The following is a 16,490-nucleotide window of genomic DNA, read 5'->3' as shown; positions in this document are numbered from 1 at the left end:
CCAAAATAAAAATTAACTTTTATTTTCATAAAATTTAAACACTTTTCCATGCCAATGTCCATATATTTGGCCATCGACATTCGTAAGATTATAGTACATGCTTTTATTTGAGTTGTCATGCCTCCCTTTTGATTTTTGCAGAAATGTATTTGGCTAGTAGCTGAATACATTTCTGCAGGTAATACTATTCCTGCACAGATGCCTGCCTGCTTCCTGAATTGCAAATTCACCTCATTTACATGGTTTTCACTAGCAAATGAGGTAATTAGCACTATTCAGTGGTGTCCGTGCAGGAATAGTGCTGCCAAGCTCGTGCACATCCCCAGGCTTGTTTACAGAATCTCTCGGTGGCCATATTTTGTGCAGTAACTCTTACACTATTCTTGCACTCCGTGTAAGCATTACTGAATCCCAGAAAGAGAGAGAGAGAGATGGGGAGAGAAAGAGAATATGCAAGAGAATAGAGAACATGTATCCCCAGACTGTTCTGTTATCTTGTGTAGCTGGAAATCCATTACTTCTGCTAAAAAGGCAGAAGGACAAATAATTGAGTTGTTTTTTTTATCTGTTTGTGTAATTACCTGAAACTGTACTTCTTGATACAGTTTCATAAAAGGTTAACCAACTTCATAAGAATAACTTGAGCTTTGTCTTAAACTCCAAAGAGAAGGTAAAAGAAAGCTTACTTTCTGCATAATATAATAAATATTTATTGGTTATAACTATATATGTATGCATATGTATAAAAATACTCTTCAAAGCAGTACATCCATTTTAATTAGTTGGTATTATATTTTCAAACAAAAAAGTGCATGTCACTTAAAAAATGCTCACAAATATTCATATTCACATTATATTTTCAATTACTTCATTTTACTTTTTGAATGCCTTTACTGATTAAGTGAGCAACATAGAATGCTCTTCTTACTACTATGGAGACATGGTGGCCAAAGGTAAGGTTGCTATCAACCAGTGTGCCCACATCTCTCATTAGTGATTGTATGCTTAAGGTATTGCTATTTATGGAGTAGTGAGCAGGAACATCACCCTTGCTGAAGAGGATGATAATGTATTTTTTTGCACTGAGCATCAGTCCATGACACTGATGCAATCATTCATCTGTGTAAGGCCTTCTTGCAGGATATTGATATCACTGGGGGACTGAATGACTGTTCCTAGTTTGCAGTCATTGGCCACAGACCTTTTAGTTTTAGCCTGTACTTTGAAGAAGTATATTCTGAACAGTAAGGGCCCCAGAACAGACCCCTGTGGTACTAGTGAGCCAGTTTGCAATCCACCTGACATTATATGGGTTGATACCCAAGCTGGGTGAATTTATTTATCAATAATGCCTGAGTAGGGGATGGTATCAAAAACCTTGGCTAAGTTCAGGTAGGCCATATGCACAGTTTTACCTTCAAGACAAAGAAGTCCACCAAGTTTAACAGGCACAATCTCCCTTTGATGAAGCCCAACTAAGTAGGGTTGAGTGATTGTAGATTCCCTATATCTTTGGTGATAAGGCCCATGATGATACACTCCATGGGTTTGCAGATAAGGCTGGTTAGGCTTATGGGTCTGTAGTTCATGGGGTCTGTGGATGCACCTCCTTATGTAAAGGATTAGAGTAGCTGTTCTCCATTCACAGGGACAAAACCTGTGTTAAAGGTGTGGTTGAACAAGGTACCTAGCAGTGTTGCTAATCCCTGTTTTAATCCAAAAAGAATGCAGCCTGGGATGTTGTCTGGTCCCACTGAGGCTGTTTTTAGCCTTGGAGAGGGTGTTTAAGGGGGGTCAGATGATAGCGATATTTTGTGTTATATGTTAGGGATGTTAATATTGGATACATAAGTAGCTTTAGAGGACTTTACAAGATGTCTTATTTGTCTGTTTAAGTTCAGGAGGGAGTACTTCCAGGTTTGAGACCATAACTTCCTACTTTTAGGCAGCAATTTCTTCCTCTTATTGTATAGCCTGTTAATGGCTGATGTCCAGCAGGTGAGTTTGTTCTGCCTTGAGGATCTTGCGTTGGTCCTGCCTGGTACGGCAGAGTTAATACAATTGTATAAATGCTCCCATACAGCATTAGTGTATATCCCAGCATAGGTAACCTCTCCATCAGTGGGGAAGGAGTATGAAGCCGTTTATGCCATCACATAAGAAGATAAGAGGTTGTAATTGGCGTTGGTGAAGTTTTTCAGTCTAGCTGCTGCTGGGGGGGGGGGGGTCTGGTGTTATGGTTAACTCCAATGAGACTGCTCTGTGGTCAGACCTCACCAGGGAATGGCAGCAAACTAGGGGTGGTACAATGATCCACCTTGTTTGTGAGCACCAGATCCAGAATGTTTGAGTCCCTTGTGGAGGTGTCAACCAGCTGATCTAGGGCATAAGTGTTAAAGAAATCCAGGAACCTTTGGGTGAGAGTGTTAGTACGCATATTATTAACCCAGTCAATGGACGGGTAATTAAAGTCACCCAAAACCAGGGTGTTCAGTTGTATTTTCATTGACTTAAGTAGGTCCATGAAGGCTGAGCAGGTGTCCTGGTTCATGGAGGGGGTCCTATAGCTGGTAATGATTTAAAGAGGGGTCTTATCAACAGTTAATGGCACCTGGAGTAATCCATGGGAGTTGCTCTGTTTAAGCGACCTTCAGGTACATTTATCTTTTATGAATATTGATACACCACCTCCCTTCGCTCTCACACCTTCAGTTTGAGGTCAGAACATGTGGAAAGAATTGTAATGCAGTAAGGCTGGGGTGCTTTCTGCCACCTTAAAATAGGTCTCCGTGACTGTACAGATGTCAGCATCTTCCAAAGTAAGGACTGCTTCCAGTGAGTGCAGTTGTTTCAGATTTCAACTCCTAGCGTCGAGCAGCATAACCCTGAGTTTGATTTTAGATGGACTTATTATGTTGGGAGTTTTGTCCTTGTGACACTGGTAAAAAAGTCATAATGGGGGTGGCAAGAGCCTTAGTCAGTAACCAAAATCCCAGAAGTGAGAGATGAAGACCATCTCTGGTAAAGCATCAAGGTCTGCTGATCATGTCAACCCAGGCTGGCAGGTATTGGATCTCCTTAAAATGACACCAGAAACTAAGCCAGTTATTGAAGTCAATCATTTTTGTTTGTATTGAGGCATCATCCTATGTGAATGTAAAACAATGCTTAAGGCTAGGGACATACCTCCTGGGAGACATAATCAAAGAGCTCAATCATGTCTCTCTTCATATAGTCTAGTGAGGTACATCTCAAGTCATTCACACCAACATGGACTATGACTGAGCTGTAACAGTACCTGTTATTGAAAGACTTGAGTGTGTTTGTGTGTGTGTGTGTGTGTGTGTGTGTGTGTGTGTGTGTGTGTGTGTGTGTGTGTGTGTGTGTGTGTGTGTGTGTGTGTGTGTGTGATATGGCAGATCCTAGCACTTGACAGGCAGCTCACTGTGATCTTTTCCTTATCCAACCTGGTGAGTGGGGAATATGTGTGTCTCACAATGGAGTCGCCTATGACTAAGATGTTTTTTGTGACTAAGAGGTTTTGTGTTTTGCTTTAGGGGCTTCTCTGGTGAGTCATTGGTGCATAAGCTATTTTGTGTACTGTGTTTAGCAAACGATGTATTATGTGAAATGTGTTTGTGTTTGGGAGATCTCTGTGTTTTGGTAGGTTTCTGATGGAGACCTCCACAAATGTAGGTGTATGTTGGTTTGGGTCATTAAGGAGGTGAAGTGTGTGGACTGACAACCTGCTCTGTGTCAGATGTACTGACTGGTATGAAGGAAAGCAAGGATTCTAGGTTCTTACTATAGATGCAGCACTTCCATACTGAATTTGTGTGAACTCAAATAAGAGGGTTGTCAGTGTACATGAGGCCATTGCTACACTACCTCAGCTGGCTGGAGAAACTGTGGGAAATTGTCTGCCCACAGTGCAAGTTAAATCAATGTGGTCAGGACAGGAAAGACCAGGTAAGGTAGATGGACAGGAGAGGAGGTCTAAATAAGGATGAGCTAGTGGGTGGGACTTATGATGGTACCTCAGAGGCTGCGCTTAGTGTTCCACTTGACAGTGGAGCAGGACATGCAACATGTGAGAAACCACTAAAGGAGCATTAACATTGTGCTAACGGAAATTTAACAAGCAAGAAGTTTGAGTCTATAACAGCTAATGGTACCCAACCCTATGCAGTAGTTCACTAAATGCAAACAAGAGCAAAACAGCTAATGCAAGGAAACCAATGAAAAAGGTCAAACTAAGCCCTGAACCAGTAAACCTTTAATTAGATAGTCCTACTATACTCCGCCTGCCACTAGGGTACAGGATGGTGGGTGATTCCAAGAAAAGATGTGATGATTTTTAGTGCTCAATCTGAACCAGAACTGGATTCTACCTGTCTGAATCCAGTCTATACTATGGCCAACAGTAGTGCTATGGAACACAGAATAAATAAGCAGAAATACTTTTTTCCTTAAATTAAATAAGCAATAGTGTAAAAAGAAGCACGGCAGAACTGGTCTTTTACTTAAATTAGATAAAGGCATCAGCTGGTAAGAAGTACAGTCAAAATGCAACAAATGCAGTAGCAAAAAATAAAGTTAGCATTTGTAGTTCTCTCAGCTGGTTGGTATGAACAGAGGAATAGAGGCTGATCACCTAACTCTCTGGAGCCATTCTAAGACAAGCACCAACTGATGCAAAAGTGGATCCTGAATAAGCATGACAACAAAGCAGCTGATGCAAGGAAACCAATGAAAAACCCAAACAGAGCTCTGAACCAATGAAAAAGCACAAACTAAGCCCTGAACCAGCAAACCTATAATTAGATAGCCCTACTGTACTTCTCCTGCCATGAGGGTATAGGGTGGTTTCCCCAAGAAAAGAAGTGCTGATAGGTACCTCTGTCTTGTATTCACTGCACTGTGTAAATGGAGACTGCAAACATGCTCTCAATATGAATATTTTAGTGTTGTGATAGTGTGGCAATATAACTTTTATTCTGAAAGTAGTTAATATAAGTGATAATGTGTAACTGTGTGCTGTTTTAAAATGGAAACTAGACTGAAATGCTTACCTAGGGTCAATGTCTACTAGCAGGACCAGAATTTGCATGGTAATAATGTCTGTCTTCCTGTAGTGAAATTGTGCCACTTTTAAAACCTTCAGATAGGTGAAGTTTAACACAAGGGAATGCATAAAAGTGGCAGTGTGCTACAGAGGAGTACCTAGGCCATTTAGATCGCAGAGAAAGATCCTAATTTGGTGCCCCTACCCCCACCTACAGAGCAAAAAAACGTTTTTGAACAGCAGTGGTAAAAAATCCCTTGACAATAACTTTTCACAAAAACAGAGACAAAGCACATTCAGGCAAGAGGTTTTCTGAAACTTTCATGCATTTTCAGAGTGATACATAACCAGACACAACGCAGCTTCAGCAATTTAAAGAAATCACACATATATTAAAAATGAAGCAGAATTCAGCACAATCTAGATTTCTTTGCAAGTACAGTCCAAATGCCAACAGCAGCATAACAAATCATAAGAGCTTAGTAAGTACAAAATGCAACACAGAAAAATACTAATAACGGCAGCTGTGACATAGACAGAATAATCATGACCTAAGGGAAAAGCAGCTACTATATACATTCTGAGCCATCAGCATTATATATAGGTGTATACTGCACAAAAACATTTAGTGTGCACTGCCACACCATTTATACCTGAAGTTTGCATCATATTGACAATTCCTTGTAACACAATGTTTTAATAGTTGGTGCTAGCTCAGTGAACAATGAAGCATCTACACAGCAGTGTACCCCAATGGCATAATATGATAGAAAACACACTGAAAGTGTTAACTGTTTATCAATGGGGTGTGCTCTTCTAGACAATTTAGGCTGTCTCTCCAAGTGCCTTATTTCAGTTAAAACATGATCCTCAAACATAACAAATAAATGATAAATGCAAAGAGTAAGCACATGTGCAACAGAAGAAATCAAAAAGTATTGGAAAAAAATTAAAGAAAAAAAAAAAGAAATAGTCCCTTGGATTAAATTCTGACAGTATGAGTCACACTAGGTTTACCTCATATGCAGAAGCTACAGGGTTTGATTCTTACCTTTGGGATGAGAAATTTGGCTAGGCTTAAAATGGCCTACAAGGACAGATAGCCTAGTACTAACCTATGAACTTACACACACACACACACGCACGCACACACACACACACACACACACACACACACACACACACACACACACACACGACTCGTTACTACACAAAACATACTGTGATAGGTATATATTCAATGTGTGTGCTAGTCAACAATAAAGGAAGCAAGTTCTGAGCTACTCATCAATAAAGGAAGTGTATGAGGTAAAATTAGCTTCATTTTAATTATAGCACATATAAAAAAAAAAACGGTAAAAAATCCTCAATTTCATGTATCTATCCTATTTTATGATACTCTTCAATTCTTTAAACACTAAAGGAAGAAGACAGTTTTCCAAAGCCTTACACAAATATCTGTCTCAGACATGCAGCATAATACTTTGGGAAACACTATTTGCTATTCTGCAAATTTGCAGTAGTCATGATTATTTCAAGTTACTCTAACGAGAAGACCCTGGTGCTGCAGTAGTGCTGTCGCCTGACAGTAAGACGTTGTCCCATTTGATTCTCAGCTAGAGCGTCTTCTGTCGGGAGACATGCATGAATGGGCGTACCTTCGTTGAAGATTGTGCGTCAGGGCTGGCAACTCGGCACATAAAAATCTACTGCCAATCATTAGCGCACCGGAGTTCCACTGTGGTGACCCCTAATCAGGAAAAGCCGAAAGACACAACAACAACTCTAATGAGAAGTCCTCAAGAAGCCTTTTTAAAATACAGTATACAGAATGCAGTGAGGTCCCGTTTTTGATTATATTTTCTTATTAGTTTACCTAGGCAACAAATGGACTTTCAGAGTATTAAGTAAAATATGCTGAATACTTAGCCCTTGGCCCCTGACCATACTTCTTAACTGTCTAGATTTTTGCAGAATGTACAGATGTTCACCTTATAAAACTTGTGGTTTTCTGGCAAATCAGTAAAGACTGAACTCATTAAATAATGACATACATTTGTATGTTTCAGATTTCATTTCCTTCAGAAAATGCACACTAATTCAAATCCTGTTGTTCTATTAACTTTCTAAGTTTAAACTTTAGAAGAGAGCAATATTTAAAACCTGTCCCTATTTCTGGGCATCTGACTCCATTATTTTAAGCTTTGCCCAGATTTCTTGTGCTTAGAGGTTGAGAGGTATGTCTTCCTGAAACTGCTTTCATGAGAGACAGAGACATATGTTACTTTTTTCAGTGACCAAGAAGAGACTGGTAATAGAAGTTTGGAGGGTGAGAGTGGCTTACGCGAACACTGGGGATGCAGAGGAACCTACCCCTCTCCCTTTCAAAAACACAAACTTCAGTGAGACTAATCTTCAAGGGGTTTAATCTTCCAGGAAAGGAGTCACTATATCCTTGCTTTAAAAATCAAGAAGAATATATGTTGAAATTATGCTTGGTGATGCTGCATTGCTTATTTTCCTTCACTAAAATTTCTTGCAATCCCTGCAGTAGTTTGTCAATGTTTCATTTTGGTATCATTTGAGTGCATGTGCATGCATTTTCCCCAAGGACCCCTTCAGCTGATTGTCCAAGTATGCATAAGCACTCAACTGAGACAAAAAATAAACATTTCTCACAATGACCCCTTCAGCAGTTTATCCAAGTTTACACAGACACTCAGATTACATTGAAATGAATCATTTCCCCCACAGATCCCTTCCATAGTTGTCAGTGTGTGCATATGCACTTTGATGACACCAAAATGAAAGATTCCAAGTATGCACAAGCACAGATGACACCAAAATGAAACTTTTCTCCAAAAGATCATTTCAGCAATTTTTCCATGCATGCACAAGCACCAAATGACATGAAATTAATCTTTTTTCCCCAAAGATCCATTCACCAGTTTGTTCATGCATGCAAAAGCACCAAAAGGAAACACTGCACCCAACAACCCCTTCAGCAGTTTGTCCAGGTATGCACAAGCAACAAGTGACACCAAAATGAAATGTTTCTCCAAACAACCCCTTCAGCAGTCTGTCTTAGTATGCATGAGCACTAAAATTAAACATTTCTCACAATGACCTCTTCAGCAGTCTGTCTATGTATGCATAGCACCAAATGAAACATTTCCCCCAATAACTCCTTCAACAGTCTGTCCAAGTATGTATAAGCACCAATTGAAATGTTTCGCAAAACTACCCCTTCAGCAGTTTGTCCATGCATGCTCAAAGACCAAAATGAAACATTTCTCACAATGACCTCTTCAGCAGTCTGTCTATGTATGCATAGCACCAAATGAAACATTTCCCCCACTAACTCCTTCAACAGTCTGTCCAAGTATGTATAAGCACCAATTGAAATGTTTCGCAAAACTACCCCTTCAGCAGTTTGTCCTTGCATGCTCAAGGACCAAAATGAAACATTTCTCACAATGACCCCCTTCAGCAGTCTGTCCAAGTATGTATAACCACCAAATGAAACGTTTCCCCAATGACACCTTCAGCAGTCTGTCTGAGTATGCGCAAGGACTAAAATGAAACATTTTTCACAATGACCTCTTCAGCAGTCTGTCTATATATGCATAAGCACCAGATGAAATGTTTTCCCCATGACCCCTTCATTAGTTTGTCCATGTGTGCACAAGCAAGTGACATCAAAAGAAAACGTTCCCTCAGCAAACCTCTTCAGCAGTTTGTCCAACTATGCACACGTACCAAAGTGAAACATTTCTCTCAACAACCCCTTCAGTAGTCTGTGTGAGTATGCACAAGGACCAAAATGAAACATTTCTCCCAATGACCCGTTCATCAGATTGTCTGAGTATGCACAAAAATTAAAATAAAACATTTCTCACAACAACCACTTCAGAAGTCTGTCCAAGTGTGCATAAGCACCAAATAAAACATTTCCCCCAACAACCCCTTCAGCAGTTTGTCCAAGTGTGCATAAGCACCAAATGAAACATCACCCCCAATGACCCCTTCAGCAGTCTGTCCAAGCATACACAAGCATCAAAAGAAAACATTTCCATTAACAACCCCTTTAGGAGTCTGCCCGCATTTGTGCAAGAACCAGAATGAAATTTTTCTCCCAACGACACCTTCAGCAGTCTATCCAAGCATGCACAAACACCAAATAAAATGTTTCCCCCAATGACCACTTCAGCAGTCTGTCCAGGTATACACAAACATCAAAACAAAACATTTCCATTAACAACCCCTTCATCAGTCTGCCCAGGTATACACAAGCATCAAAACAAAACGTTTCCATCAACAACCCCTTCAGCAGTTTGCCAACATTTGCACAAGCATCAAAATAAGAAGTTTCCCCCAAATATCCCTTCAGCGGTCTGTCCATGTATGTACAAGCACCTGCAGGAAACATTTCCCCTTTACAGTTTTCAAATGTTTACTGTGTAATAAAGTCTACACATTATTTTATACAACAATATGTATTTACTCCAACAATATTCAAACTATAAACTGTGCACCACATGGCATTAGAAGATGCTGCAACTCTTTTGCAACCCCCATAAAAACACACCTTTGCACAAAAGCTCTTTAAGAATACATACATTCATTCATCACCCAGAGACTCCCTATGCTGTGGAACAAAATCCCGGTACATGTGAGGCAGAGCACCTCACTGGCCTTGTTCAAGAGGAATCTTGACCAATGGATGGGGGATCGCAGATATACCCCAGGGATTACTTCAGTGTCACTGCTTGACAGAGGCACAGCAAAATAATAGGCATAGTTTTATTCAAACTAAAGGGGTGGCGAAAGCCAAATAACTATGGGCTAGGCTTATAAATGCCCTTGGGCAGATAGCCTAGTATGAACCTATGAACCTATGAACCTATGAACATACATCCATACACATTTTACACAATTTGCATTCATACCTCACATTTTACAAAAATAATTGCATAGACTCTGCATGAAAAGTCTTCTGAAAAGTTGAAGTTATGACAGGAATTATGTAGTCACTAATCCATTATAACAAGCTTGCTCTAAAGTTTTATATTGCAAATATACCCTTCTTGTAGCTGTAGTAGTCCAAAAATGGTGTAAATGAAAGATCATCTCTGCTTGCTAAGCCACCTCTATTCCTTTCAAACTGGCAACCATCAAGCAGGCATGAGACTTTGTGGATTAAACCAAGTTATAAACAGAGGGGGAAGCAGTAATATGCATAATAGAATGTATGATTATTGAATACATCCTAAATATAAAACACCCCCATATGTCCTTAAACTAAAAGGACACATTCTAAGTGACTTCTGCACAGGAGCAATGTTGTCATAGCAACGAGACAGTCGGGGAGGAATTGTAGTGTTATCAACATTGCAAGACCTTTTCAGTGCTCATGCAGTGTTATGTCAACAACTGGTACATAAAGAGGAGCAGTGAATTTGAATTTTAAAGAAAAAATGGTATTTCCCCCCAAAGATCTAGAGCTTCTTCTTCTTCTCTTTTGGCTGTTCCCATTAGGGGCTGCCACAGCGGATCATCTGTTTCCATTTCTTACTATCCTCTGCATATTGCTCTGTCACACCAACCACCTGCATGTCCCCTCTCACCACATCCATAAACCTTATCTTAGGCCTTCCTCTTTTCCTCTTACCTGGCAGCTCCATCCATAGCATCTTTTTCCCAATATACCCAGAATCCCTCATCAGCACATGTCCAAACCAACGCAATCTCACCTCTCTGATTTTGTCTCCAAACTGTCCAACATGAGCTGACCCTCTAATATACTGATTCCTAATCCTGTCCACCCTTGTCACACCCAGTGCAAATCTTAACATCTTTAACTCTGCCACTTCCAGCTCTGACTCCTGCCTTTTTATCAATGCCACCATTTCCAACCCATACAACATAGCTGGTCTCACTACCCTCTTGTAGACCTTCCCTTTCACTCTTACTGGTACCCGTCTGTCACAAATCACTCCTAACACTCTTCTCTACCCATTCCACCCTGCCTGTACTCTCTTCTTCACCTCTCTTCCACACTCACCATCACTCTGAACTGTTGATCCCAAGTACTTAAACTCATCCACCTTCACAAACTCTACTCCCTGCATCCTCACCATTCCTCTATCCTCCCTCTTATTCACACACACATATTCTGTCTTAATCCTACTGACCTTCATTCCTGTCCTCTCTAGAGCATATCTCCACCTCTCCAGGGTCTCCTCAACCTGGTCACTACTCTCACTACAAACCACAATGTCATCTGAAAACATCACAGTCCATGGGGCCTCCTGTCTGATATCATCTGTCAACCTGTCCATCACCATTGCAAATAAGAAAGGGCTCAGAGCTGATCCTTGATGTAATCCCACATCCACCTTAAATGCATCTCTCACTCCAATCTGAAGTTTTACTGGTTTGCTTGGCCAAGACTTCACTGAGCAAGTCATGAAGTGTGAAACAAAAGTGTACATGTTGGTAGAAATCTGTGAGAATATTTTGTGAGAAATTTTAATATGACATAATACAATGTTAGCCATTTCAGGGAACAGTTGAATTGGCTACCCAGCTAGGACAAGCTATAGGCAGCTGTCTAGGGAGCCTTCTGCTAAAGCTGGCTCTGATATTATGTAAGTGCCTGAACAGTTTTAAAAAGGGGGTGGTACGTGCCCCTGCACCCATGCCTAAATCTGCCACTGATAAAGTACATAAATAAGTAAGATGAAATGTAGAGGTGCTGGATCCAAAGATTAAAGTACACAAAAATATCCACCACTTCATTATAGTATGATATTTATACAACTGAAAATATCAAAGCTGTGGCCTCACAATAGACCCAGGGTTTCTCTATAATATTTTTTCATTGATAAAACAGACAGCATAACCTTGGACTTGCAGTGAGGCAGGAAATTAAATAATTTCAAATGAATAAATGACTCAGTATAAAGAAGTGCTGGATATTTTGTGTGTAATTTATTTTATATATATATATATATATATATATATATATATATATATATATATATATATATATATATATATATATATAAAAAACTTACATTGAAAAGGTATTTCAAAGAAGTATGGAAACACCTGTTCATCTGATCGAGCATCAACAGATTTTCCTGAACATGACTGTGGAAAAGCGGGGATTGGGAAATTTGCCCTTTCTTCCCTATATTCAGATCTTGGAGTTGGTATCTCTCTGTCTTTATATGTGTGTGTGTATACAGTGGATATAAAAAGCTTAAACACCCCTGTTAAAATGCCAGGTTTTTGTGATATAAAAAAATGAGATCTGTATCTGGAGCATTTCTCCCGAGGCCTCTGCTGAAAATTTTCTTTGTTCCAAGTTGGACTTTCCTGGTAAACAAATGTTTAATAATAAATAAATGTATGTGGAGGGTATGGGGGTGTGCCCCTCCCCCAACAAAATAAGATGTTTTCTACTTTTCAATCTTTTATGAATGACCATTTGCATTTGATCATGCAGGACAAGCCTAACATTTGGGGTTGGTTTGGCATAATGGTTAAGCTGCTTGAATTGTGAACACAAGATACAAGGTTTAAATCTAACTTCAGGTTATTGTCTAGGCTTAAAATGACTGCACAAGGCAACCTACTATTCACATCTGAGAATTTAATCATCTGTAGTTCACTTTTATAACATTTCACTGACATGTTTTATATATATATATATATATATATATATATATACATATACATGTGTGTGTGTGCATATATATATATATATATATATATATATATATGTGTGTGTGTGTGTGTGTGTGTGTGTGTGTGTGTGCATATTGTTTATATTATATACATTGGGGTGTATGTGTTTTCAGCATTCTCGTCTCAGGATTGTGAACTTAGGAAAGGGATTTGGGGGCACACATAGATAGTAATCTTGCCTTTGATCATCATGTGTCTGAAGTGGTGAGGAAATCATTCATTATGGCAAAACTTATAAACAAAGGTATGGCATCTACTGTGAGTCCAAGGAAGTCATCATTCCACTGTATTCGGCAATCATCAGACTTATCATTGAGTACAATGCTCCATTTGGTATGTACTTAACCAGGCATATCCAGCAAATAGAATGTCCACAGAGGTTCCTCACTAAAATAATACAGGACATAAGTAATATGTCCTATGCAGACCACCTCAAGGCCCTATCCCTGTATTCTGTTTCCTACAGGCTTTTGAGGGGATATGCCTGGCATACAGGGTATTCTCAGGGCAGTCTGATGGACCTCCTGTATATCCACAAAACAAAAAGTGCAAGAATTACCAGTTCTAAAGACTTAAACTTTGCCTGTGATATAAATAGGACCTGCTGGAGAGATAGGTATGTATCCCAGAGATTATCCTATCTATGGAACAGGCTCCCCATCCATGTGAAGCAGATTTCCTCCCTAATCCATTTCAAGTGCAACTTGGACAATTGGATGGGAAACTGGAAATTCATCCCCTGTTTGGCACCTATGTCTCTGATGCAAACAGGTAACCTGTAAATGGTTGATCTCCCAGGCCCATACTAACACTTATCAAGGGTATCAGAACTCGTCAGAGATTTGGGATGCATGGCTAGGCTTAAAAATGCCCTTGTAGTTGTTAGCCTAGTAAACCAACATCTATGAACCTATTTATGTCAGTCATGTGGGCTAAGAGATTTAGAAGTGGACCCAGATATATATATATATATATATATATATATATATATATATATATATATATATATATATATATATATATATATATATAGTGTGTGTGTGTGTTGGGGTGCATATATATATATATATATATATATATATATATATATATACATATATATAGAGAGAGAGAGTGAGAGAGATGCATAGTGTGTGTGCTTGTTTATACTTGTGAAGTAGGAACTTAGATATTTTAATTAAATAAGCATTTCAGTATAAAGAGGTGCTGGATATTTTGAGTGCATTTTATTATATATAAATATATATATATATATATATATATATATATATATATATATATATATATATATAAAAACTGCAGAGCGAGAGAGAGATGGATGTATAGAGATATATATGCACTCATATATACATAAATTATTATCTATATATAGTTTAGAGATGTTTTAGATATTAAAAATATATGTATTCTTTGCATAACATTGTAATCTTAATGGTGATGCCGATACACAACAAATTTTGGTCTGTGTTAGCTGGTGAAATGTTGATAAAAGCAATACCTTAACTCAAAATTGCAGTGATATTAGTTTTTCTTAGAGAGGGGAAGCTCAGATCGACAATAATAACTCTCAGAGTAACCATAATGAGGATAAACCCATATTTAATCGTGGAGTACCAGAAACTTCCTTGTGGAATTACCTGTGCAGTTCCAGAAGATTGTTTATTATTCATTTATTTACTTATTGACATTTGATTAATGGGAAAGTTGGACTGGGTAGGTTCCATTTTCAGTGGAAGCCCAGGGAGAAAACCTCCAAAGTATTACAAAAATACTTTAAGAACAATCATTTTACAAGCTTCAAAAATAATAAAAAAACATGTACATGTTAAATAATTATACCAGATTAGACATAATGTGACAACATTGGTTAAAAACAGATACAAATTATGTAACAATAGTTTAATATTTAGAGACATGTTAGCCAGTTCAGGGGAATTAAAGGTAAGTTAGTATAATAAGAGCAGGAACTGCAATGTGGAGTGAGAGAAATCGCCTGTCTACTTGCTAGTCTGATACCAAGAAACTATCTCTAGATGTATGCGGCAGCTTGCCTAAAGTTATTTCTCCAGTAAATAGCACTGACTATACTAATGGTTTAGCTGGGCATAATTTGCTCGAACTATAACAGTATGCATTATTCTACCATTCTTTTATTGCAGGCTGTTACTGTGGCTCAATGCATACACACACACACACACACACACACACACACACACACACACACACACACACACACACACACACACACACACACACACACACACACACACACACACACACACACATATATATCTATATACATGTAAGTACACTTACTGACAGAATTTACTATCAAAATCAAGAAAAAACTATTAAAGAATGGCCACATCATCGAACCACATTGAAAACCATCTCACCAACTGCTCTGCCTGTTGAAACATTCAAAAGGCAGGAATCGACATTCAGCATTATTTTTACTGGTCACCATTTGGTAAAAACAGTATTCACACTGCATTCAAATTTATACTATATAGTAGAGGGGGGCAAGCCCCCTGCACCCACCACACCCCTTCCTAATCGAATATTGTAACTGAGATCACACTACAGTGAGGAAAAGTGTACTTTTCCCAACCCCCACTGTAGTGTGATCCAGTTCAAAACAGCCATGCTCAAAACTGTGAGCATGAACTACATGTCGACATTTCTGAGTCAACGGGATTTGCAATCACAATTTTGATAGCAAACCTAGTAACACACATAGATAGATAGATAGATAGATAGATAGATAGATAGATAGATAGATAGATACAGATATAGATATAGGTGTGTGTGTGTGTGTGTGTGTGTGTGTGTGTGTGTGTGTGTGTGTGTGTGTGTGTGTGTATATATATATATATATATATATATATATATATATATATATATATATATATATATATATATATATATATATATATATATATTTATATATATATGTATATAAAGTGAATGCTCACATGAATGAACAAAGACAAAACTAAAAAACCCATCAAACTAAAAAGACTGAAAAACAGAAAAACAAACAAACAAAAAATAAAATAAAACACTGTGTTATGCAGGGTTAGGACTCCCTGCATACCCTACATCTCCTGTTAATTATGTATGCCAGTTGTGAGATCATAAAGCAGCAGGGAAAGGACACATTCCTAGTCCCTGATGTACAATGATCTTTCACACTCAGCAGCCAGCAGCCAGAAAACTACTGAAAAAGATAGTTTGCTCTTTTCAATGCTTGATATTATGAACTGCAACTGTATATGTGTGAGTCTATTTAGCTAAATCATTGACACACTAGACTAACATTCAAAATACTGACCACTACCCACGGAAAAAAGAAAAAAAAAAAAGAAAAGAAAAAAAAAGGAAACCAAAGGCATAAAAACTAAAGGAAGTGACATATTATTATTCATTATTCATTAAAAATAAATACACCTCCAGATTGGTTAAACTGTATGATTCCCTGGAGATACTTCAGGTGTAATTAACTATTGGTAAGACATCTATTCAAGTTATTGTCAGCTACAGAACCCCCTCCATGAATCAGGAAACCCACTCTGCCTATTTGGACCTTCTTGAGTCTATCAAGATACATCCGAACACCATGGTTTTGGATGACTTTAATTACCCATCCATTGACTGAGTAAATTACTCA

Source organism: Protopterus annectens, chromosome 1.part1 (assembly GCF_019279795.1).
Source record: "Protopterus annectens isolate FY-2018-M chromosome 1.part1, PAN1.0, whole genome shotgun sequence".
NCBI classification, from domain to species: domain Eukaryota; kingdom Metazoa; phylum Chordata; order Ceratodontiformes; family Protopteridae; genus Protopterus; species Protopterus annectens.
This window is presented reverse-complemented; position numbering follows the sequence as displayed.